At 52.3% G+C, this 24,326-nt stretch overlaps 2 long non-coding RNA genes across 3 annotated transcripts; one reads left to right on the plus strand and one right to left on the minus strand.

The window, feature by feature from the left end:
- Positions 1 to 1,066: 1,066 nt before the first annotated feature.
- Positions 1,067 to 23,073, plus strand: LOC306798032. Of its 2 annotated transcripts, none has more exons than XR_013773265.1 (3): positions 1,067 to 1,196; positions 22,775 to 22,861; positions 22,970 to 23,073. It is a non-coding gene; the product is annotated as an uncharacterized lncRNA (long non-coding RNA). The 2 variants fall into 2 exon arrangements; XR_013773266.1 differs by lacking the exon at positions 1,067 to 1,196 and adding an exon at positions 22,536 to 22,628 and having other exon boundaries at positions 22,766 to 22,861.
- LOC306798706 lies at positions 17,949 to 20,661 on the minus strand. Its single transcript, XR_013773452.1, has 3 exons — positions 20,137 to 20,661; positions 18,761 to 18,849; positions 17,949 to 18,065 (listed from the first exon to the last, which is right to left on the minus strand). It is a non-coding gene; the product is annotated as an uncharacterized lncRNA (long non-coding RNA).
- Positions 23,074 to 24,326: the final 1,253 nt, after the last annotated feature.

Here is a 24,326-nt window from a genome sequence, read left to right on the forward strand (position 1 = left end):
CCCATCCATGACTGGATTGGATTCTGCCCGAAAATGCCTCAAAGGATATTTATTTATTTCATTTCTGCAGCCTCACTCCCAGACCTGGGAGTGCTGGCTTGCCTTTGAGCCAGCCCAGGTCTCACCTGGGGCGATTCTTGCACCCCACCTCTCCTGATCCCCCAGTGCTACAAAATCCAGGTTTGAATGGACATGGTATTTTCCACTTCCACCCCAAGGCACCGTGCTGGTTTGCTGTGACTGATTAGGTATTTCCCCCCAGTCCTGTGCAGAGGATTGTTCTGCTGGTGAATGAAAGGACCCACACATATCAAATGTTCATTTGTTTGTAAAAAGCGGGAGAACAAGCACAGGACTATTGAATGAATTGAGCTGTGTCTGCCCGGAGCTCAGCACCCCTGGGCCCTGCGCTCCATTCACGACACACCAAACAGAAATAGGAACCTGAGGCTAAAGCTGACAGCAAGGCTTGAGCAGAGATGGAAAAATCCTCTCTCACAGCGCGTTTTGGCAGTGCTCAAAAACACATTTCTAACCTACCTGCGAGGCAGTGTGGGGCGGACACAGGTGGGCAAAGCTGGGGCTCGCTTCCAGGCTTCGGATCCCAAAGGCTCTGCCCGTTTGCAGACACAGGAACCACGCAAACCACACAAACCACACAAACCACGCAAACCACGCAAACCAGCCTCTCCCGGCGGCCCGGGGGTGACCTGTGCTCTGTTCTCACCAGGACCTGACCCGAGAGAGGCGCCTGACCCCGAGCATTCTCCTCCTGCCGCTTCCCGCAGCGTCCCCGCTAGTTGTGCACAGCCTCCTCCCGCTGTTACGGGTCCAGGGCAAACCCCGGGGCCGGGGAGCACAGAGCTGCCCTCGCCGGGACACTCCTGAGCGCCCCAGCCCGGAGTCTCCCTCCCTCAACACTCGCATTATTTCTTTTGCAGGAGGAGCGCGTTTGTTCTCTGCCCGAAGCGCCGGGGACGCGCTGCGCGCCGGGGCGAAAGGCTGACAAAGGCAGGCGGAAAGGGGAAAAGCCCCGCGCCAGTTCCCGCAGCTCCGGGCGGAACCCCGGCCACCTCCGGACGCCCCGATGGAATTTGGGGAGCAGCTGAGACGCCGCCGCACCCGGAGCGTTCGGTCCCCTCTGCCGCAGCGGCCACGGAGCGAGCCCGGACCCCCGCCCGGCGACCCCCGCCCAGGTAAGTGCCGCTGGCTTCGCCTCCGCCTCCCGTCCCCTTGGATTGTTTTTCCCCGTCGTTTCCCTCGAGCCATTGAATTCCGGCGATTTTACCCCGCGGAGAGCGGGGACAGCCGCTCCATCCGCTACACCGGGGGATCCAGCGGGAAGCCAAGCCGCCCCTGCTCTGGCTGCGCTTCCAGCGGCTCCGGGCGAACGGGACCGACCGCAGCGGCAGTGACCGCAGGGAGCAGTGACCGCAAGTGGCACTGACCGCAGGCAGGGCTGACCGAGCGCGGCGGGGCTGCACCGGGGCTGCACCGGGGCTGCACCGGGGCAGCGGGAGGTCGCACCGGACCCGACAGGCTGGGCTGGGCAGCAGCGATGCAGAAAGGTCCGCTCGGAGCGCGGCTGCCCGCCGGGGCACGGAAGGGGCCGGGCTCCCTCTCCCTGTCCCCCCGCGGGTCCCTTACCTGCGCTCCGGGCTCCGCTCCCCCGCCGCTCCCGCCGAGGCACGGACAGGCAGCAGCCGCAGGGAATTTAGGGTCTTCCCGCAGCCCTGCCGCCCTTCCCGAGGGGGTCAGTGCCGGGGATGCCTCCCCCCGGCCCCGGATCCCCCCGGTCCTCCCCCCGTATCGATTCCGGTCCGGCGCTGGCAGCGTTTAGGCCGGGATTGGGGGATAATGGGAATATCATCTGGAGACAATTACCTTTGGAGCGCGCTCGCTTCTCCTCCCAGACACTGTTATTTGAGCAATAGGATCATTTGATTTCATATCGCACTAAATAACCCCCGGCCGCCGCAAATTGCCGCCTTCTCAACAGCCACCCCTTGGAATAAATTGCACAGCGACTCCTTGGGCTCCGGCTTCTTCTTCTTCTTCTTCTTTTTTTTTTCCTTTCTTTTTTTTTTTTTTTTTTTCCTTATTTCCCCCCTCCTTTTTCTCCTCAGCAGAAGAGTATTTCGGGAGAAGCAGGGACGGAGGGCCGATGCTGGTGAATAAACTGTGTCCAGCAAAGCTCCAGCTCCCTTAATAAGCCAAGCAGCCAAGCCCTACCCGTACCGCTTTTCCTCGTGTTTTTCTCCCCCTCCCTCGTCTTTTTTTTTTTTTTTCCTCCTTTCTTTCCTTTTTTTTTTTTTTTTTTTTTTTTTTTTTCTTTTTTTCCTTCTCCCCCTTTAAAGCAGTTTTGTCCCACCGATGGCAGGGCTCGATGTGTCTTTAAGGCTCTGTCAGTGCTCTCCTGATAATCTGGTCATCGCCGGCCTCATTAGACCCGTATTAATGTCAGCCACGGATTGCTAATTAGATTTGCAGGATAAATGAAATTACCCGAGTGGGCTGCGTGGGAGGGGGAGTGCAGTCACCCAGCGCTGCCCGGGATTTACGGGGGGGAAAAAAAATCCAAAAGGAAAATTCAAAAGGAGCGATGTAATTTTATTTTCCGTTCTTTTCTCCCTCCTTTCCCCGGCTGCCTTTAAGCGCCGGCTGAGCAGCACACACAGCCCCAATTAAACACTGCCCGCACCAGGCCTTTCTCCATATTAGAAACCCAGCTCTGTTTAACGAGGACCAATTAAATCCTGCTTCATTTTACCTGGGATCTCACAGTAGACCTGACAACAAATTCTCTTTCTTCTTCCCTGGTAATTACTGGCAGAACCAGTCCTGCTGCCGGGACAGGAACAGCTCCCCAATAACCCACCTGAACCCCGGCTGGATGCCAGCAGAGCCAGGGCTCCTTCCTGCCCCAACCCCAAAACCCAGCTGGGATCAGCCCAGTCCTCTCCTGGGGAAACATGTGCAGCTATTCCAGCCTGCTCTGCCCTCCATTCCCAGGCCTCCCCTGAGCACCCCACAATGTGGAAAACTGCACCCTGTCTCCCAGGGGACATCACCGCCGCCGGGACATTCAATTAAATAATCCTGGCCCTTTGCTTCTCCCACAAATAAATGGCTTTTTTTTCCTCCCACAAATATTTCCTTTCCCAAGTTCCCTTTCAAAAGGTAAAAAAAAAAAACAACCCACAAACCAACAAAGAAACAAGACCCCAAACTGGAGAACAACAGGAAAAAAAGGAGAGAGGGGGAAAGAAAAGAAAGAAACTGTTCTCCTTTCTTTTCCCTGTGTGCAGGGTAATTGATAGGCTCTATCAGAGGTCAGGATTTGCATAAGAATTAAGAGCAGTAAATTAATTTAATATTCCATGCACATCTCCAATTATTCCTGCAGACCTTTGTCTCCGCGGCTGGCAGAGAGAAGGTTCAGCTGCTCTTCAACCAAACAACATCTGTGCAGTTAATAATTTGATAAACAGCTCATACAAATAGTTTCTGAATTATCTGCCAACCCAATGACTATTCAGTTTGGAAACACTCACCGAGGGCTGTGGCTGCAGAGCCCTGGCCCAGGGATGCTGCTGCAGGGGCAGAGATTGGCCCTGTGAATCCCCAAAATATCAGCAGCCCTTGGCAACAAAACCCCAGCAAGAATGATAGGTGAAATAAGTGATTAGCAGGAATTATTAATGAGGGCCTGCCCTCCCCGGCGTGTGCCCCGTGTGGATCTGTGTGAGGTGCTAGAGGAATGCTTGGGCTCAGTGATCTTACAGGGCTTTCCCAACCTTAACAATTCCATGATTCCATGTCTGCCTGGGCCGTGGTTCCTGCAGCACTCGCAGGCCTGACCTTAAGTCAGAGTGGCAAAGAGCTCTCCTGGTGATTCCACTGCTCCTCGCTCCCCTCGGGCATTAAGCATCACTCCAAAATTAATAACAAGTTGATTTTTAACAGATTATGAAGTTCTCCAAGCTAAAGGAAAGGTTAATGCACTTCTCCATAGTCATACAACTTTCATGTCTGCCCTCATGAAGAGCTGATTTTTTTTCTCCATTTAAAAGGAGAACGTACACCACGGACAGAAATCCAGAAACAGGGAACGCAAACAGAAGCCAAGGGATGGGGTGCCAAATTTGGAGGGATGTCTGGAGCTTGATAAACCACTGCAGGCTTATCACACAAAAATAAGGCCAGACCCTGCAGCAGGGCTGTGGGACAGGCCAGACCCAAGTACCTCCCCCGGGGGAGGGAGATCCCACATTTGGGATTTGAGCTCCCAGGCTCCATCCCGCCGTGCCAGCCCGCGCCGTTACCTGGCTGCAGCACACTCCCAGCTCACCGTGGGGAATCGGCCTCTGAATATTCAACACCAGCAGCTCCAGGGCTGCCCAGAGCCAGGGATTTGCTAGGAAATGGAGGCTTTTCCCCTCCTTTCCAAAATTCAGATCGATGCACCGTGCTGTCTCTGGAGCCTGAGGCTGCTCTGACCCCAGTGTGTGTTTTGCCTCAGCTCTAATTAAACAAACACATCCCAGTTTTTATTTTGGAAGCTAATTGTGCTGTTTTAAGGAATTCAAATCCCTTTTTTTTTTCAGCCCCCAGTTCCCAACACTTCAGTTGCAAGGAGGGAATTGGACCCTCAGCTGTTTTCTGTCACCCAGCACGGGCACCCCTTCCCCCTGTGGTTCAGCAGCCCAGGGCCTGGCACAGCCGGTTTTGGGATTGGGAAGATGCAGTGCTGGCTCTGGAGAGCAGGATGCTGGAGATGCAGCATTTCTGGGGCTGTGGGCTCACTCTTGGAGCTCTTTAGCCCTTCTGGATTAAATCCACCTGGATTTAACCCCAGCAAGGTGATTTCAACACTTGCCAAGGAGCGCTGGGCAACTTGATTAACGTTATCAGAGCTCTGGGCAGAGATTGCCACATGTGTGGTGAACACCCCACCACGCCAAAGGCAGAACAATCCAACCCCAGCCTGTGCAGATTTTTGGGTGCCCAGGAGCCACCAGAAGGCACAGAAGGTGTCTCTTGACAGACTCACCCGTCGAGCTGCCGCGCCACTCTTTTCTTTATGGAGCCACAGAAGTGTCTGTAATGAGAGATTAAAATAGTAGTCGTGGCCCGTGATTTATTTTTTGAAGTTCTGGCGGCTCCGCGCGCGCAAATAGCCGGGATGAATAACGCGGCGCAATATATTAAGGAGGGAGAAGGCAAAGAGGGACGGGGAAGGGGGAAATGGTAAGTTATGGGGCCTTTGGAGGCAGGGCAGGGGGAGGCTGAGCTGATAAATCAGCGGCTCCGCCGGGATAAAATATGCCGGGCGCCCGTGGCGGGGCAGAACGCGGAGCGGGAGCGCGCTGACTGCAAATGGGGTGGGCCACCAGCCGCCACCATAAAACACCCCCTCGCCTCCCCCGGCTGATTATCCACCTCATGCATAGCAAATGGCAGAGCGGGAGCCGCCGGCGAGGTGAAAAAAAAAATAAAATATTTACAGACTGACAGGCTAATGGACACTTTGCCAAAGAGCCGTTGGAAAGAAGTAGTAAATGGGCCCGTGCTGATGCAGGGCAGCGGGGCCGGTCAGGGAGCAGGACACGCGGCACCGGATCGGATAACATCTAATTGGCAGGTCACATCCAAATGAGTGTAGTCATGCATCATCCGGAAGGCTTTCTGCTGCTTATAAAGACACTTGTAAACAATTCAGCCGCTGAACATGGCAATAATATGTTGATCCGGCATGTAATGAGGTGTTCCTGGAATCAATAAACTAGTCATGAAGAGCAGGGAGCAAGGTCAGCGCCTGCCTTTTTGATGACCTTTGCTGGCTGGTGAGGACATCATATACTCTGAAGAGGACTTTTCTCATATTGCAGAAGGCGCCGAGTGTCAGAACTTCCATTCGCAGCAAGCAAATGAACAGCCGGGCTCTGCATGCTAATGAAGTCCAGGCTATTTTCCACCTTTTCATCTGCACATTATGCTCTTGACTTTGGAGAAGGTGGGAATTAGGTTGGACCCTCGTGTCAGACTGCCTGATGGCTCGGCTCCGGAAAACTGGTAATTGAAGCTGATGACTGATGCGGAGGAGGCCTGAATTTGGAAATAAACAGTTTCAAGCACTGCATGTCATTTCTAGAGAGACTGCTGAGTGAATGGAAATGAGCTCCGTTTCGCCGATCTAATGCAGTTTCTCAGCAGGAAAAACACCGTCTTTGAGACAACAATGCCAATCAGTGAGATTTAAATGTCCTGGCCATAATGTAAGGAATAGCACCTGCCTCGGCAAGCAGCACTTAGGGAAATGCTGCCCTGCATCGGGGCCTGGACTCCTCTCCTGCCCCCAGTGCCAGGCTGGAGGAGCCAGGATGCTCTGAGGTTGGTGGGGAGGGCATGGCCATGGAAAGGACACTGGTGACACCAAGCAGCGTGGCTTTGAGCCACCCTAGCTGAACACAGCACTGCCACACTGAGCCGCTCCTCCCCGGCACGCCGAGGACAAATCCTGCTGGCCTCAGCTCTCCTGACCCCACGCTGGCTCCAGAGATGAAAAAATGGGGTTTCTGGGCAAGCCGCCCCAAGGCCAGACTGTTCAACCTCATCTCTGAACATCCCAGCAACTGGGAACCAACATTACAAATATGACAAACCCTCCCCAAGCCCTGCCTGGGGTGTGGAACGGGGCACAGCCACTTGTGTGCTGGGGCAGAAGTGCCTGAGGCTTCCAGGGCTTGGAGATGCTTTTCCTTCAGACACAGAATCCCAGTTCCCCCCTGGAGGAGGCTGCATCAGGAGCGGGGGTGTTTGTGTAATAGTTTGCAACCCTTCAACATGAAAGGCTGGAGACGGATGCGAGTTATTATTATGAAAATGAACCGAGCAACAGACAAAAATATTCAGGAGATGTAATCTGCGTCCCTACAATGCGCTCGCGGAGAAGAGCACTTGGCAGACAGGAGAGTCGCCGTCAGATACATTGCCTTTTGTTAAATTGCTTTTGCTCTGACAATGCCTTTTAAAACCACATGCAATCTTAATTTAAAATACCCAATACCTCAAGGTATAGGGGCCCAGTGCTGCTTTCCAGCTTGGGATTTGTCCAAAGCGATTCCCTCGGCTTTAATACTGCTATTCCTCATTTTAATCACACAACAAACGTGGGAGCCTGAATTCGCTTGTAAGAATCCACGGATCAGATCCAAACATCACTAAAAATCAGTGGGGCACGGATTGATCCCTGCCTGCCACCTCACTGCTGCCCAAATCCCCAGAAGGTTTGCCCAAGGAAGGGGCAGCCTTGGCAATCACAGGCAGAAAGCAAAGCTCAGCTTTCCCATCCTTTTAGAAAATGGTTAATGGTGAGAAAATGCCGAATGTGGCAGGGCAAGACACCATTGCATTTTGATTTCCAGAAACATTTTTCTTTCCCAAACAAGCCAAGCAGCACTTGCAGGTCGCTGCTCTCTTCTCCTGCCTGGCACTCAGAACACCCCACGCTCCCTCAGAGGCCCCCGGGTGACAGATTTTCCCTTTGCCTCGAGGTGTGCGGTGGCATTTTGAGGTGTGTGTGACCATGCACAATGCTGGCCTGTCCATCAGAGCTCCTCCAGCCTCCCACCTCCACAGATAACCTCCTTCCCTATGCTAATTCCCTCAGAACATTATGCAGACTGTTTATATTTCTGTACAGCCAGAACAGGCTGCTGACACAAATCAGCCATTAGCCATTCACACTGAGGAGTCTCCGCTAATTGTGCAGAATGTAATTAGTGATTATGTAATATCTAAGCTCTTGCAACTGTCATTAATGTCCACTATTCACCAGAGATAGTTCTTACTGAATTAGGGAATGATTACTGCATGCTAAATCTACTTAATCCTAAATATGCTAATTAACACCGCCTGCACTTTAGACAGTGGTTAAAAGCACTAGTCACCTCAAAAAAAGGCTCTGATACACCAGAACCCAAATTGCTTGCCATGGATTTTCCCTCAAAAGGTAAATTTGTTTAATTAAATGCTGTAGTAAACTGTTGGGCACAGCCCTTGATTAGTGCAGCACGAGGAGGGGCCTTCTGGAATGATCTCATGAGGTGCCACCACAGGGCAGTGATGCTCCTGCAGCATCCCAGGTCTCCTGCAGCATCCCAGATCTCCTGCAGCATCCCAGGGTCTCCTGCAGCATCCCAGGTCTCCTGCAGCATCCCGGGTCTCCTGCAGCATCCCAGATCTCCTGCAGCATCCCGGGTCTCCTGCAGCATCCCAGATCTCCTGCAGCATCCCAGATCTCCTGCAGCATCCCTGGGTCTCCTGCACCATCCCTGGGTCTCCTGCACCATCCCAGGGTCTCTTGCAGCATCCTTGGGTCTCCTGCAGCATCCCTGGGTCTCCTGCAGCATCCCAGGTCTCCTGCACCATCCCAGATCTCCTGCAGCATCCCAGATCTCCTGCACCATCCCAGATCTCCTGCACCATCCCAGATCTCCTGCAGCATCCCAGATCTCCTGCAGCATCCCAGATCTCCTGCAGCATCCCAGATCTCCTGCAGCATCCCAGGGTCTCCTGCAGCATCCCAGGTCTCCTGCACCATCCCAGATCTCCTGCACCATCCCAGATCTCCTGCAGCATCCCTGGGTCTCCTGCAGCATCCCAGATCTCCTGCAGCATCCCAGGGTCTCCTGCACCATCCCTGGGTCTCCTGCACCATCCCTGGGTCTCCTGCACCATCCCAGGTCTCCTGCAGCATCCCAGATCTCCTGCAGCATCCCTGGGTCTCCTGCAGCATCCCAGATCTCCTGCAGCATCCCAGGGTCTCCTGCACCATCCCTGGGTCTCCTGCACCATCCCTGGGTCTCCTGCACCATCCCAGGTCTCCTGCAGCATCCCAGATCTCCTGCAGCATCCCAGGGTCTCCTGCAGCATCCCAGATCTCCTGCAGCATCCCAGGGTCTCCTGCACCATCCCAGATCTCCTGCAGCATCCCAGATCTCCTGCAGCATCCCAGATCTCCTGCAGCATCCCAGGGTCTCCTGCAGCATCCCTGGGTCTCCTGCAGCATCCCAGATCTCCTGCAGCATTCCAGATCTCCTGCAGCATTCCAGGGTCTCCTGCAGCATCCCAGGTCTCCTGCAGCATCCCAGGGTCTCCTGCAGCATCCCAGATCTCCTGCAGCATCCCAGATCTCCTGCAGCATCCCAGGGTCTCCTGCAGCATCCCAGATCTCCTGCAGCATCCCAGATCTCCTGCAGCATCCCAGGGTCTCTTGCAGCATCCCAGGTCTCCTGCAGCATCCCAGGGTCTCCTGCAGCATCCCTGGGTCTCCTGCAGCATCCCAGGTCTCCTGCAGCATCCCAGATCTCCTGCAGCATCCCAGATCTCCTGCAGCATCCCTGGGTCTCCTGCAGCATCCCAGGGTCTCTTGCAGCATCCCTGGGTCTCCTGCAGCATCCCAGATCTCCTGCAGCATCCCAGATCTCCTGCAGCATCCCAGGGTCTCCTGCAGCATCCCAGATCTCCTGCAGCATCCCAGATCTCCTGCAGCATCCCAGATCTCCTGCAGCATCCCAGGGTCTCCTGCAGCATCCCTGGGTCTCCTGCAGCATCCCAGATCTCCTGCAGCATTCCAGGGTCTCCTGCAGCATCCCAGATCTCCTGCAGCATCCCAGATCTCCTGCAGCACCCTGCTCCAGGCACACCTGCCAGTGCTCCCCAACAGGCCTGACATGAGCAGAGCCCAATGTGAAACACCTTTCCAAACCCCCCAGCATGAACCACCCTGCTCCTCAGGTCATAAACAACAATATTCCTACAGGCAGATACAGGAGCTTCCCTCCATAAATTCTGGCTTAAGTCCTAATTTGAAGATCGATAGTGTGATTTTAAGATTGATTGTGTAGAATGGACTCCAAATATTAAATGCTAAAGGAATGGGATAAATAGAACGATTGTACAGGTTTGAAAGGTCCCTTTCAAGGCCTGGGGTGTTTAATGTATTCTGGGTTTCTGGGGAAGAAAAAGATATGGCTGTCATGAACCCCAGGATAATAGCAGCCTGTGATTTATGAAGATTCCTCCTGCTTATATATTTTAGATAAATAATGCCCCTGCGTGTGTCTCTGCGCTCATTCATAACCAAAAGCTGCCCGGGCTGCACACAGAGCTTGTGGAGGAACCTTTGGAATCAGCACAGAGGGATGGGATAACTCACAGATCAGACACAGAATAAGTCATGGTGTCACAAGGGCAGGGGCACAGAGCAGGGACACGGCCAGAGCCAGGGGTGTGCTCCTCACGGGGCAAACACAGCCCAGGCACCTCACCACCGCCACGGAAATGAAAGAATTAGCCACACAATGAGCCCCTAATTGCCTGGCAACAGCGTTTAGGCACCATTAGGTAGATTTGTAACTGCTCCCAGAGAAATAAACTCCTGTGTCATTAGATAACAAGGGAAGAAATAGGTTATTTCCTTTTTGAAAGGTATGAAAGCTGCCAATTGCCTGATGTAGGCGCTCAGTAGATTATTTTCTGTCATCTCAGTTAATTGAATTTTACCCATTGCTCTTAGAATTCCTCCCTTTGGTGTGAGGTTAAAAAGTTCAGAGGAGTTCATGTTTTTGAACCGTGTCCAGTTATCTCACGAGCCGACTCCAGCTGTGCAGGGATGGCCACAGCATCCGGGTGACATGGGACAATGTCCCAAAGCTGGGACACGGCCAGGAGCCACCCCCAGGGACCATGGTGGCATCTCCTCCCCTGGAAAGCAGACTGGAGACCAGAGTTAAAGGAATTCCTCGGGGATCCCGGCCCTGGTGCCAGACACGGGAGGAGGGTCACTGTCCCTGCCATCGAGAGATGCCCAGCCCTCAAGCTCAAGCATGCTCATTCCTGCCTTTCCAAAGGCAGTTCTTGATTTCTGAGTGAATCCAGGCATCACTCCTCTCACCATCGCTCAGGCTGATGCTCTAAAACATCATCACCTCCCCTCTGATCGCTCCTGAGAGGCAGCGGCACCCTGCCATCCCCAGCCAAAGTACAAACTCTTGGGGCAGCTCTGGTTTGATGCTGTGGGACATCTGCAGACCAGCACCTCCTGGAAGGAAAGAGCTGTCTTGGCCACAGAAATATTTCCAAAACCATCATCTGGTGACTCCAGAGCCGCTTGATTTTAAACCCTCCTGAAAAGCCAGCTCCATTTTCTGCTTTGGTGGAGCCCAATTCCCCGGGCTGGCCAAGGAGAATAGATCAGCCCCGGCAGCGGGGCGCTGTTATCCAGCTCCCAACTATTATGACACAGTTTCTATCAGAGCAGTTTTCTTCTCGGCCAGTCAAGTGGAATGATCCCTGAAAGCCGCGGTTTGCGGCAGCGACGCGCTCGGGGCTGTCACAAATCCGGAGCTGCCCACACGCAGCCCGGCGGCCGGGAAACAAGGAAAAGGGGCTGCAAAGGCACCGGGCAGGCGGGCAGCAGCAGGAAACACGAGGATGGGAGGATGAAATAAAAGTATGGAGAGATGAGTCAGGTGGAAATGCTCCTTCCCGAAGTGTCTGAGGCGCCGCGTGTGCCTCCCCTTGCCTGCCAGCCCAGCACCAGGAAAGCTCCCCAGAGCATCTCAAACCTTGGGAGCAGAGGGCTTAGGCACTGCTCCTTTTCCCCAGGAATGGGGGACTCAGGCTTGGGAGACCTGCTTTGGAGAGCTGGATGCCTCTTCAGTCGGTTCATGGAACTAGTGATGAGGAGAGGAGAGATCCCACGTGCAAGGCTGTGACCCCACAGGGCCAGAGGGAGCCATTGCCCCCTTTGGAGACCATGAGACTGGGCTTCTGCTGCTCTGGGGCTGGTGATCCCCAAAAACCATCCCTGGCGGGCTGGAGGGGCAGCAGACACCGGGGAAGGGGAGAAGGCTGAAGGGAAGAGCAGGGCTGTGCTTTTCCACGCCGCCTTTTTGTTTTATTTGGTTTTAATTGCACCCCAGAGCCCCCTGTATTAAACATCCCTAATGAAGGAGCGCCAGGGAACGGGAGGGATGGCGGTGGTGGCCGGAGTGGGACGGGAGGACAGCCCGGAGCCCCTCTGCCAGCAGAGCCGTGTGTGGGGATAACCTTGTAATCTACAGAAATCTGGGAATTATGATGGATATTACATAAATCAACCCCCCTGTGTCAATAAGGAAAAAAACATTTTTAAAAGAAAAGCAGCTGATAATTAACCCTGAGAGCACGGGTTTAACCCAGATCACCTTGGGGAAGCGCCGGGACAAAGGCAGGCATTCATCCCCGGCCTTTCTGATTTAAATAACCCTGCCTTCATTGGCTCCTGAGGGATTGCTCGGGAGCTGCTAAACCGGAGGTTTGTTGGGGTTTGATGTGTAGTCGCATTGATTTCCCCCTCCCTCACGGTAATAAAAGGCATTTTGTGGAGCGGGGCAGGGTGAGGCATCCCGCAGCTCCCGGCAGCGGTGTTTGCCAGCCCGCGGGAGCTCTGCTGCACCTCCGCATGGCGCTGGAGGATGGCTCTGATGGCATCACACCCCCTTGTTCCGCAGCAATAACCTCATTACTGATGAGCAAATTAGCTTTGTCTGGAGAAACTGGGGTGCCCCTGCATCCCTGTGTCCAAAGCCAGGCTGGAAGCAACCTGAGATCGTGGAAGGTGTCCCTGCCCGTGGAATGAGATGAGCATTATGGTCCTTCCAACTCAAATCTTTCTGGGATTCTCTGCCTTGATTTGGAGTCTGTCTTTTGGCTTTTTCAGGAGCCCATAGGATCATTTAGGTGGAAAAGCTCTCTAAGATCAAGTCCAACCATTCCCCCGGCACTGTCACTAACAGGTCCCCAGGTGTCCCATCCATGCATCTGTTAATTCCCTCTGGGAATGGTGGCTTCCCCACTACCCTGAGCAGCCCTTCTGGACAAGAAATGTTTCTCAGTACCCAATCTAAATCTCTCCTGCTGCAACTTTTGAGGCCACAGACAAACTCTCGAGGCACCCAGCAAACCTGCCAGCCCCTCATGCTGGTCAGATCAGGCCCCAGGGAAGCATCTCCAGGCTGGTTCTTAATGCTCCTTGCTTTTTCCTTGCATCCATAGTTATTCACAGAGGGCAGCACCCAAAACCCCACATCGAACCTGGTCTTTGCTCTGATTTTTCCTCTCCATCTGTGCGTGCGAGTGCTGGAGCCGGGATCAAGCAGGGATTGCTCAGGGGGAAAAGCTGCAGGCTGGGAGCGAGGGAAAGCTCCTGAGCGTGCTCCTCCCTGCCACGGCTGCTGCTGGAAAGGCAGGCAGGGCCATGCCTGCCCCACTCGGGGCTGGAGAATCCAGGCAGGCAGCCCTGGGAGGGAGGACACACCAGCTGCCCGCGCCGCCCTGCTCGCACAGGGCTGCTGCCGGTGATGGACACATCCTTATTCGTGAGTATTTAATGTTTCTTAGGAAGCACTTCTAAAAGAAATTGGTATGTAATGACAGCACTCACTGGAAAACAGGCCGATTATAAAATGCACTAACTTATCTGGTATTCATTTGAAAAGTAAATGGATGCAAGTAAAGGTGAGAGTTCACTACCAATTCAAATATTTTGCTCTAACAGGCTCTAGCACTCCTACTTTAATTCAAGCAGAAGCACAAGTATGAATAATCAAACTGGATGATGCTCATCAAAACCTTTGTGCCTTGCACCATTTCAAATGGTCATTGAAGCTTAATGGCAAAAAATTTACATTATTCCTTTAATTTGTATTCTGTTCCTTCCTTCTGAGTGATGTGATTGTGATTTTCTGTTGCCGGCTGTATTATTTTGATGCAAATGTTATGTGCTGCTACAGTCCAATTTCCTGCTTCGCCCTCCCCTTTTCTTCCCCCAGGAAAGAAACGACAGCTAAAATAGTTCAGAATTGGGGAGGGATTCTGAAATAGTTCCTTAACTACCGCGCCTAATTAAAGCAAACAATGCAGGGTCTTGAAGCACCCTGAAAAGCTGAAAATTAATTATTAGCTGAAGGGGGAGGGAAGTGTGGCTTTGCTCCCCGGACCTTAAAAAAAAAAAATTAGAGAGAGAGAGAGAAAAGTGAGGGATCCCAATTCTGCCTACAAAAGAATTAGAAAAGAAAATTTGTAATTCAGTTAAAAACTCCTTTTGCTGGCACATAATCACCTAGGGATGAATGCTTTATTGAGAGGCATGGGGCTGCAAACCAAAGCCTTGCAAACAGGAGGCCCCCGGGGTGCTCCCGGCACGTAATATATGCACCGACTAATTTATTGCGCTGTGACTAATTTCCATTCCTTGTGCTCGGAGTTGCCTGGCTAATTACAGGGATGTTTTCTTAACTTGGGTAATTGCGCCGCCCGCGCGCGCGCCCCGCGCCGGCTTTGATGCGCCCCCCACGGGGCGCCGCCCTAATTAGATCGGCGGCGTTAATGAGCGGAGATGGATGTGGGGGTGCGCCCCCGCCCATCCCGTTCCCGCCGGAGCCCCGCGCCCAGCAGGAGCTTTGTCCCTCCGAGCAGCACGAGGGTCCCTGTCACCGCCGCTTCGACGCCTGCTCAGCCTTGAATTCCTCCCCTCGCAGTCGCTCACACGGGTATGGTTCTTATTAGGCACTTAATCACTTCCTTTAAATAATTCCGGCACTCAGCTCTAATAAAAAAAGATGTCCTTGCAAGGGCCCTCGCTCCCTGCGCGGCGTGGGTCAATTGGGTTCTGCCCCGTCCTCTCTCCAGCCCAACGATTGCCTTTCACCCGCTGAAGAGCGGCCCGGGACGCCCATCCAGGGCCAGCCTTAATAAAAACTTGACATCAGAAATGGTGCTGCGCTACCCCTGCCCTAGCAAAGAGCTGCTCACGGTCCCAGGGAGCTGATGTGGTGCCAGTAAATCCCGTCCCCTGGCAGGGAAGGCCGAGAGAAGGTGGTGAATGCCTCAGTGCCAAGGCTCTGCTGGAGCCGTGTGGGATATGCTGGGATGTGCCAGCCTCTCTGTAGGACTGGGGCTCACCCACACCCTCGGGATCCTGGCAGAGACCCCAGGGAGAGCCATCCAGCACTGAGAGTCCCCGGGTTGTACCCAACCTGTGCAATTCCACAGGGGCTCTGACCCACCCGTGCTTCCCCAAGGTGACTTAAACCCTCATCCCGCTGGAGATGCCTTATCCTGGCAGAGGAAACACAGTCATTTTCCTTTTATATTCAATAAACAAGCGCTCCTGTTCAAAGCTGCTGTGTGACCTGGTTTCACACACACCCGAGAGAAGGAGAAATCCCGTGCCTCTACCACAAAGTGAATTGACACGGGCGCCCAGGCAGGGGTGGATCCAGCACAGGAGATTCTCTCCTCAGCTGCCCAGCAGTCCCTCCCCAACACACCAGCAGGCTGCAGGGCTTGAACAGCTCGGTTTGTTTGCCGAGCCAGCTCCGTGCAGCCTGTTGTGCCAAGCCAGCCGTTCCCAGGTGGATTTTGGGGCCAGGAGCCCACTGGGCACCACGGGCACGTGGGAGATGCTCACATGCGTGGAGCATCTTCTCAGGCACACGCTTGCTGCGAAAAAGGAAATGAAAAGAGTCTCCCCCACTCCAGCTGCTTTCGGCATCTCCTTGCTAATAACTTGGCATATTCACTTAATACAGGCCGGCTCCTTCCAAGTCGTTAGCGGCGGCGGGAGACACAGCCGGAACGCTGACCTGGTTTGCTTGCCAAGCCAGAGCAAAGAGAAACCTTCACATAATCATTTCCAAACATTAAAATGGCTCCATTGTCATTATAGCTGAGAGATTGAATTCGCCTCATCAAAGCGGCGTGTGACAGGTGACTCAATAGGCTGGTGCCAAGCGCGGAGGCAGGAGATTAGCAGGGCACTGATATCATTATTTCCGCCTATCACAGATTCGGCAGGGAGGCAATTGTAATTTCTGGGCTTATTAGTCTGCATTCGCAGGAAAAAACCCGGTGATAAACCTCAGTGTGACAGCCAGGCATTTGTGCAGCAAGTGCTGTCACAGTGACACTTGGAAAATGCCAATGTGGATACGTTCTCCTAATCCCCCCTAATGGAGGTTAAAGCCTGGCACAAAGGCACTCTTATCGCTGATCGGGACACTAATAACATTTGCATTTTTAAGTTAAATATAGTAAGTAAAGAGTAAGTCTCCTCCTCGTGGCTCCGGCAATTAGCTCGGCCTCGGAAGGATGAGAGCCGAGCGGAGATTCCAGCGGCCGGGCTCTCTCCGCGTCCATCCCCCCGGCGCTTTCACACACTTGTACAGGTAGTTTTGCTTCAGAGGGACGGAACTCTTCGGGCTGTTTATTTTCCCAAGCTGAGTTTGGGGTTCCTGTGGGAATTCCCCCGGACAGGAGCCCGGCATGTGCGTGCCACGGACACGCACGCTCTCCACAGGAATTTCTTAAGGAAAAGAATAATTACAGGTGGTAAACTGTTACTTTTCCACATTTAAATAAGAGACCAATTAAGAAGACTATGTAATTCAATTTTGGAGTGAGTGCCACTGAATTCAATTTGTTTCAGGTCAATGAATATAATGTGAAGTTATTAACAAAAAGGTCAGGGACTGCATATAAAATATACACACATGACACAGGCAGAGTAATTAGTACACATTTCACATGTTCTGCTGCTCAGACATATGGTGTAGAAAACCTGAGCGGGATTAGACGGTAATAAATGTTCCCCTCTCCCTCCCACCAGCTCCCTATTTAAATGGGGTTTATGGCTGTTCCCCCGGTGTTCCTGGGAGCTGCTGGAGGCAGCGCTGCCTCAGGAAATCTGGGACTCTCCCAGGCCAAGGGATCCCCACGGAGCAGCTGGAGCCACGAGCCAGCACGCGCTGGGGCAGGGACAGATTTTGGGGACCTCACAGCCAGCCTGTGCCAACAGAGCCACCCCTTTGTGCTGCCCTCACCGAGGATTACTCTGCTTCTCTATTCCTGTCTGCTACAAGTGCTCACTCAATGTGAAGTTATTGCTTTAATGATAAAATAACATGCAAATTGTATGGTTAGGCAGTGGCTGAATTTTAAAAAGTCCATCACACACACACACACACACACACAAAAAAAAGAGGATAATGGCGCCCCAAACACCTTTTTGACCCTAAGCTTGAGTATTGCACTCCTGGATTCTCTTGCAGGTAAAAATGCACTTTCATAGGAGAGGAATATGAGGACTTGGGGAAAACTCCTCTGAAAGTGACAGCAAAGCAAGAAATCCCAGGGTATGAGAACTCTGCCCAGCACCAGAGGTGCTCTGGTGCCTAGTCAAAGCTGCTTTTTGGGATTCTCTGCTGGTAAAGGATAACCCTGATGAGTTTGTGTGCTCCAGTGTTTTCCCTGGCATCTTTTGTGCAGAATGAGACCCACAACCCATTTCCCAAGTTATGCTTCACCTCCAGTGTGGCCTGATGTGCAAGGAAATGAAGTGGTTTGTGTTTACTGACTGAGAATTAGCATTTACTGCTGGACTTGGGATCAGAATCCTCAGCTGGAGATATTTATTCTACACATTATTTTTGTGCAACAGGAAAAGCAGGGAGTGGAGAGCTCCAGGTGTAGCATTTGTCTAGAGAGGGGACTGTGCAGTGACACTGGGTGGCACAGGTTCAGGGCTGAATTACACCTGAGATAGGTGTGTTCCTTGCTGTTGCACTGGCCAGGTATTCCAGCCGGGATCCCACTGGGATCAATCAGCACTCCCAGGCACAGCACAACCTCCCCGGGCTGGTGGGACAGGTCTGATCAGTGCTGCTGAAACCACTTCCCAAAATCCAGCATCCCACGTTCACCCACGGGAAGAGAAGCCATCAGGGAAGGGCAGCTCGGCAGGTAGCTGAATATGTCATGTGGAAAGGCCAGAAAAAAAGGCAAACAAACAGGAGAAATTTATTTTGTTGTTAATTAAGGAGTCATTCCCCCCCGAGCAGCCCCTTTGCTCTCCCCCCTAGTCCCTGGTCTGTAAAAGCACTGAAGCAATTTACTCTCCGTTTTACTGTTTGGCTGTGCGTTGGAAGAGAACAAGTAAATAAAAAGCAGGGAAATACCTATATGAACACGAAACACCCATTTGTTTTCCCTTTCCCCTCCTTTCCTCCTGACTTTTCCAAAAACGCCCCGGCACGGCTCCCCAAACCTCCCCACGACCCCATCCCGAGCGACGCCGCTGTTCCTCTCCATCCCCCAGCGCCTCGGGCTGGGGTTTTGTGAGCACCCCGGGGCTTTGCTGAGCATTTTCCCCGCGGAAAGGGGGTGCGAGCAGGGCTGCCGGGCTCGGGGCAGGCGGAGGGGACACCCCGCTCCCTCTCCCCTCTCCCCGCTCCCCGCGGGGTCGGTGCCCCCGGCTCCGCCGCCTCTCAGCGCTGCCGCTCCCCGGCGCTCTCATTAACTGAGGATTGCGAATGGGTCAGCAGATCTATACACGCCTGTGTTCCTCGGCCCGCTTTATTTATTTCTTTCTTTTGCAGGATGCTGAATAACTAACCTTTCCCTCAATAGGCAGATTTAAAAAAAAAAAAAATAGGATCCATCACACAGCAGCAGGATAGCCTTGCTCTGTTTTGACCTTTCTGAAATTAATTTCCCAATCTTAGCTTTCAAAATCAGAGATTGAAAAGACCTATTAGATCAGCCAATCCATCTTATCACTAGTACGGCAGCAAGCAGAGACCCCAGCCAAGTGCTTCTCTACACAGGAAAAATATTCTGGAATAAGACGGGGCATGAATTTAAAGCGAAATACCTGTTCTGGAATATTCTGCACGTGGACCCGTACTCCGGAATAACTGCTTGCGGTCCTGACTTTGCTCAGTTGACACCTGGAGCCGCTCACTGGAACAGAGGGGAGAGAGAAAAAAATCCCGTTTTAGGATAAGAAGTATCTTTTGTGCGGTAGCTGTGGGGAAGGATTCCCCCCGAGCCTTTTTTCCCAGGCAGGCTGCGGCTCACAGGGCAGCACTGCCGGGGAGGAGAGTGCTCAGACCTGGGAGGATGTGGATCAGGACAGAACTCTGCTCTGCAGCTATCCCAGGAGCCTGGGATGTTAACAGACACCATCCCAACCTGCAGTGTTGGGAACACAGGTCTCTGCTTTTCCAGACAACAAAAAGCTTGGCGGTAAATCCCCAAATCTCAGAGCTGCCCTGGCCATCACCACCAGCCCATGGTGGGGGCCCCAGGATGGTGCAGGGAGTGCTCCTGCATCCCTCCCATTCCCCTTGGGATCCCTGGAGCTCTGACAGTCGTGTTTTAATGCCAGCAACGCTGACCTGGAGGGGACAGGTCACCACCCTGGGCTGGCCTTGGCGTCCACCTCCATCCAGTGCCTGCCAGGCACGGACACCTCCAGAGCTCTTGGCATGTCTGTGGGGTTTGGATGGCAGGGCAGCATCCTGCTTCTCCCAGGAGAAGGCTGTGGAGCTGGGGGTTTCTCCAGCAGGTGCCTGGCACTTTAGAGCCCTGCCACATTTCCTAGCAGCTCCGAGGCTCTTCCCACAGAAACCCCTCTGTTCCATCCCCTGCGACCGGGAGCACACGGCAGCGGGTGCCGCGAACTTTGGGCACTCAACAAGTCGGCAGTCAGCGCCAAAAGATCAATATTGACACTTCAGACCATTTCTCTCAATTTGTCTTCTCGTCGGCTGTCGGGGCAAAGTTCCACTTTTCCGATATCTTGGGTTCTCGGCTAATAGAAACAAATAAAGTGAGAGCTTCTGTCCACAATGGGCGAGGAGCATCCATTGTCGGCAGGCGCTAATCGGATTAAATTGGCTCCTGGCTCTATTGCTCGGGGATAACTCACTCCTAAATTTTTTCCCATCTCAAGGGGACGGGGCCATTGTTGCTTTTTCCACCCCTTTTTCCTATTTAAATCTGACGGATAGAATGAGGAATGGCAGGAGCTGACGGCGGTGCCTGCGCCTGGGGAACAAAGAGCGGAGCCCAGCCCGGGGCCGCGGCTGCTGCTGGCCCCCCAAACCCTTCTCCCGGCTGGAAACACCCCGGAATCACCGCTGCTGCCCTCTGGAAAACGCATTTAACGCCCGGACACGGCCGGGCAGGGAAAATCCTGCTGCAGTCCGCACTCAGGGCGCTCCCCATTAGCATTTTAATCCGTACCCCTGGCACCAGCCCCTCGATGGAGCTGCAGCAGCAGCAGCCACGTTCCTGCGAGCAGCCCGAGGAGAGAGACGGCCTTAAATAATGCCACCTTCGGAGGGAGGCCCCGGCTACATTTTGCCCAGAGTCTGATAATTTTCAAAGCTATTGGCAACCTGGGAATTTTCCTGCCTTATCACCAGGGCTCAGCTAACTTCACTAACACTAATCAGAGCTGGAATCATTCATTCAAGGATTGCATGATCATGTTTTTCTTTAGCGGTGACAGCTGCCTGAGCCGCATTAGCAATGCAGATGAGTCAGCCTAATAGGTTAATGCAGAACACGCGAAAATTAGGTTTAATCCCCAGTGAAATAATCTAACATTTTCACATTTCTTGATGTTGGGATAGAGACATTGGTGGTGACTCAATTAGGTGTAATGTAGATCAAAGCAAATTTACCTTCTGGCTGAACCTTCCCCGTAGTTTAGATAGAAGAATATAAGGGTTCTTTACTAATTGGCCAATGGCTGTGGGGAGAATTATAGGGGAAGTGTGGATGCGGGTCTGGAGCGGGGCACGGCCGGGCTCTGCTGAGCCCGCAGCCCCTGCTCCTCTCCGTGCAGATGAAGACGTCTGGGGGCTTTTCTGTAGTTTTATTTTATTCCTCCTCCCTCCCCCCCCCCGCAACCCCACCCGCCATTCGTTTTTAATGTCCCGTGCCGCAATATCCCCGGCGAGGTTTGAAAGACCTTGTGTGATAAAAGGAGCATATAAAGGAGAGGAAGAACCCCACCCACCGGCGCGCGTCCGTCTAATGTTTTCATTCCCGGGGAATAACATATCAAACAGCAATCGCTTTCAGTCATAAAGGGAGGGGAACAAAAAATTACATGCCCTCAGTTGCCAAATTATTTTTTTGCCTTGACATCTTAATTCTTAATCCTTGTGTGTGGTCAAATCAGCCTACTATAGACAACCAATCAAGCAATTATTCCTAAATTATATTTGCCCAGCTCACATTGATTGGTTATTCTTTTCTTATTGGGTAAGCTCATTAATTCCGAGCAGCTTGCTTATTATGCTTTCCACATCATTTTCCTTCGGAGCCTATCTACTCACACCAGCCTGCTGATGTTTCAAGATGCCACGCAGAAAAAAAAAAAAGGCCGAGTGATCTATTGCATTGTCTCTTCCAGCAATTACAATTCACATTGCTGATTAACTTTGATGTGAAAACTAATGAGATAAGGCAAGTTATCAAGGCGGACCTGATCGTCATCTCATTTATAGAGCATTTGCCATCAGTGAATGACAAAAACTAATGAAGATGTATCTGACAGCAGGCTGAGCCGCGGCCGAATTTCGTTTCTCATCAGCGAGTGCTCTGCTTCGAACTCATCAGTCTATCTGAAACATGTGGAAATTAGCTTAATAATGAAAACACTTCATCCAAATAGACAAATGTTTACATTAAAACAGCTACATGATAAATAGATGTTAAAGATTTTATGCCTTCTTGAGTCTAAACAATGGAGCACAAAATATGTTCTCATATTCACTAAATCATGCCCATAAAGCTCCTTCCCCACGTGCCGCCGCCGTACCTGCGGGCTGCCCTGCTCTCGGCGATGCAGCTCGGGCTCTAGCTCGGGGATGCCCGTGCCCACACCCCCAAAAACCGCTTTTTTAGTGCCACCCTGAGAGGTGCTGCTGCTGCTGCTGTGCGCTGACATTTACCCGACGTAGACAAGTTGCCCCCGGGCAGAGTACAAAAAGTGCAGGCATAATTCATGGAAATAAAGCGGCGTTGCTTGCATGAGCCGCCGCCAAAAAGCCGCCCGCAGTATCAGTCTAGTTCAGAAATGTTGTGATAAAAGGGAGGCAGGCAGGGCTGCTCTCATTTTTAATATTGTGGCTTTGGTATCTTTATTTATGAGAGACTGTTTCATATTTGTCGGGCGCTGTTTCACGGGCTTCTGCTATGTCCAAAGACGTTTTTGTATCTGGAATAAAATATTCGTCCATCACCTGGACGAATCTGAACAATACTATTTTTAATAAAAAAGACAGGCATCCGCGAGGCCTTAAAAATTATTCTAAAAACTGCGATCCTTCAATTAAAATAAAGAATTGGTTAAAATATTCTCTTCCTTTACCATGATACTTCCTTCTCCCTTAAAAATACACATGGATAAGTTTTTAAGCAGGAAAAAGGAAGCACAGTGTAAGGTGAACTTTAAATTCGGTTATGCGAGCGGACTAAAATAAACCCCCAAAATCAACAGAGCAAAGGCGATAAATCGCGGGCACGGAGCCCCGGCCGCAGTGCCCCCAGCCCCGTCCCTCCGCCCGCACTCACCGCTGCCCTCGGAGCGCATCTGGGCCGGCAGCCCCGGCATTGTGCGGCTCAGATTAGCCCGCACAAAGAACCCGCATCCCGCCTAAGTTAGAAGAAAAGCCTGCTAGGAAGCGCCGGCGACAAATTACTACTTCAGCGCTGGATTAAATGTAAAAGCCCTTCACAGAGCTGCAGATAAATCCTGCGCGCTAGAAGGAACCATAAAAGTACTTGTTCAAGAGCTACAGGCACAAGTGGAAAATTGACCCCAAAGATTTTTCTTTTTCTTTTTTTTTTTTTTTTGCAGTAACCGAAGTTTATAAAATTTCTGCCGACGCCGGGAGAGGGTCGCGGCAGCGCGGACGGAGCTGGACACGTGTGCGGCCGCTGAAATCCCAGCAAGGTTTGCTTGCTTTGCTTTGTGCGCCCCTCGATTGTTTATTTGGGTTTTATCGGGGTTTTGCTCGGGTTTTGTTTGATTTTTCCCCCCACCCCCCTTTCCTTTCCCCAGCCAGAGAATGGTTTCGCTTTCACCGCTGGCACACAGGGTGGGAAAGCACCGCTCCCATCCCGATTATTTCCCTTCTGGCTGCCTCCAGCGCAGTTCCATCCCCGCGTCCCTCCCGGCCGGGAGATGCTCCGAGCTCCCCGCTCCCTTCGGGTCACAAGAATCCCGGGCCCGGCTCGGTTCCCCGAACCGTGCCCGGTGTGCAGCTACGAGTGCCCGCACGGAGGGACGGACAGCCACAGCCACAGGGATGCTGCTCCTCCCTCCCCCTCCCCGGCCTTTATCCCGGCCGCCTATTTTAATAAATAATTATAGGCGGCTAAAGGATTTGTTCATTCCAAAAGGTCTCCCCTTCACATTTCTCAGAGGTTCAGCTCAAGGAGACACCGTGATAATAAGGCTGACTCGGGATCCCTACTCCACAATGTCATTATGAGCTACCATTTAAAATGAAAAAAAAAAAAAAGTCTGTATATTATACCTAAAAGCATTACAAGGTTAGCGCGTCAGCTTGGGGAATATTGAATGCTGCTGGGAAAGCAGCACTGCTGCTCCGAGGAGGAGGAAAAGGGGAGGAAAAAAAGCAACCAGAGAAAAATCCTTTCTGAAACACAAGCCTAGAAAAAAGATGCTGGGAGCGAGCACGGTGATCATTTGCATTTCCAATGACTAGGAATAATCCTCTGCTACCGCGTTTATATTTTCTTATTACTTTTCCTAATTATCTCCTAGTTGTTTTAATGGTTTTTTTTCCCCTTGTAGCTTTTCCCCCCGTCTCTGTTCCAGCTCATTGTCTGGATCAGCCGGGGCTGGGTGCCGCACGGACACACACGGCCAAGGGGCTCAGCTCTGCTAGGGCTTGTTAACAAACATTGCTGGGTGCGAGGAACAGCTTTTTGTGGGGTCCCTGAGGCTGAGAGCAGCATCAGCAGTGTCCCATCCCTGGCATGGGCACCTCAACAGCCACCCAGCCCTGTCACCCTCCCCCCTGGCAGTGGCAGGGGGACAGGACCCCAAAAAGCCACACAGTCCCCGCTCCAGGGGCTCTCAGTGTGTCACCCCCAGCTCGCAGCTCTGCCTCTGGCAAGGGAATGACACCACTAAATATCAGCCACTAAACTGCCCCCGCAATGTTATCCTAAAATTTGCTAATAGCGGCTCTTTCACATAAATTAAGTGATAATGAAAAAAAAAAAAAAAACCTCCCTTTGAATTTATATATATTTCAGCAGAGAATAATGTTTTATTTAAAATAGTTACAGCGCGCCTTTTGATTTGGAGTTTAAAGTAAATAATATTTGTACATCTAAAACATACTCAAGACAAATGAAAAGCCTCTAGATGCTTTTGTATGAGATGC

The sequence above is a fragment of the Erithacus rubecula genome, assembly GCF_903797595.1.
Source record: "Erithacus rubecula genome assembly, chromosome: 2".
NCBI lineage: Eukaryota > Metazoa > Chordata > Aves > Passeriformes > Muscicapidae > Erithacus > Erithacus rubecula.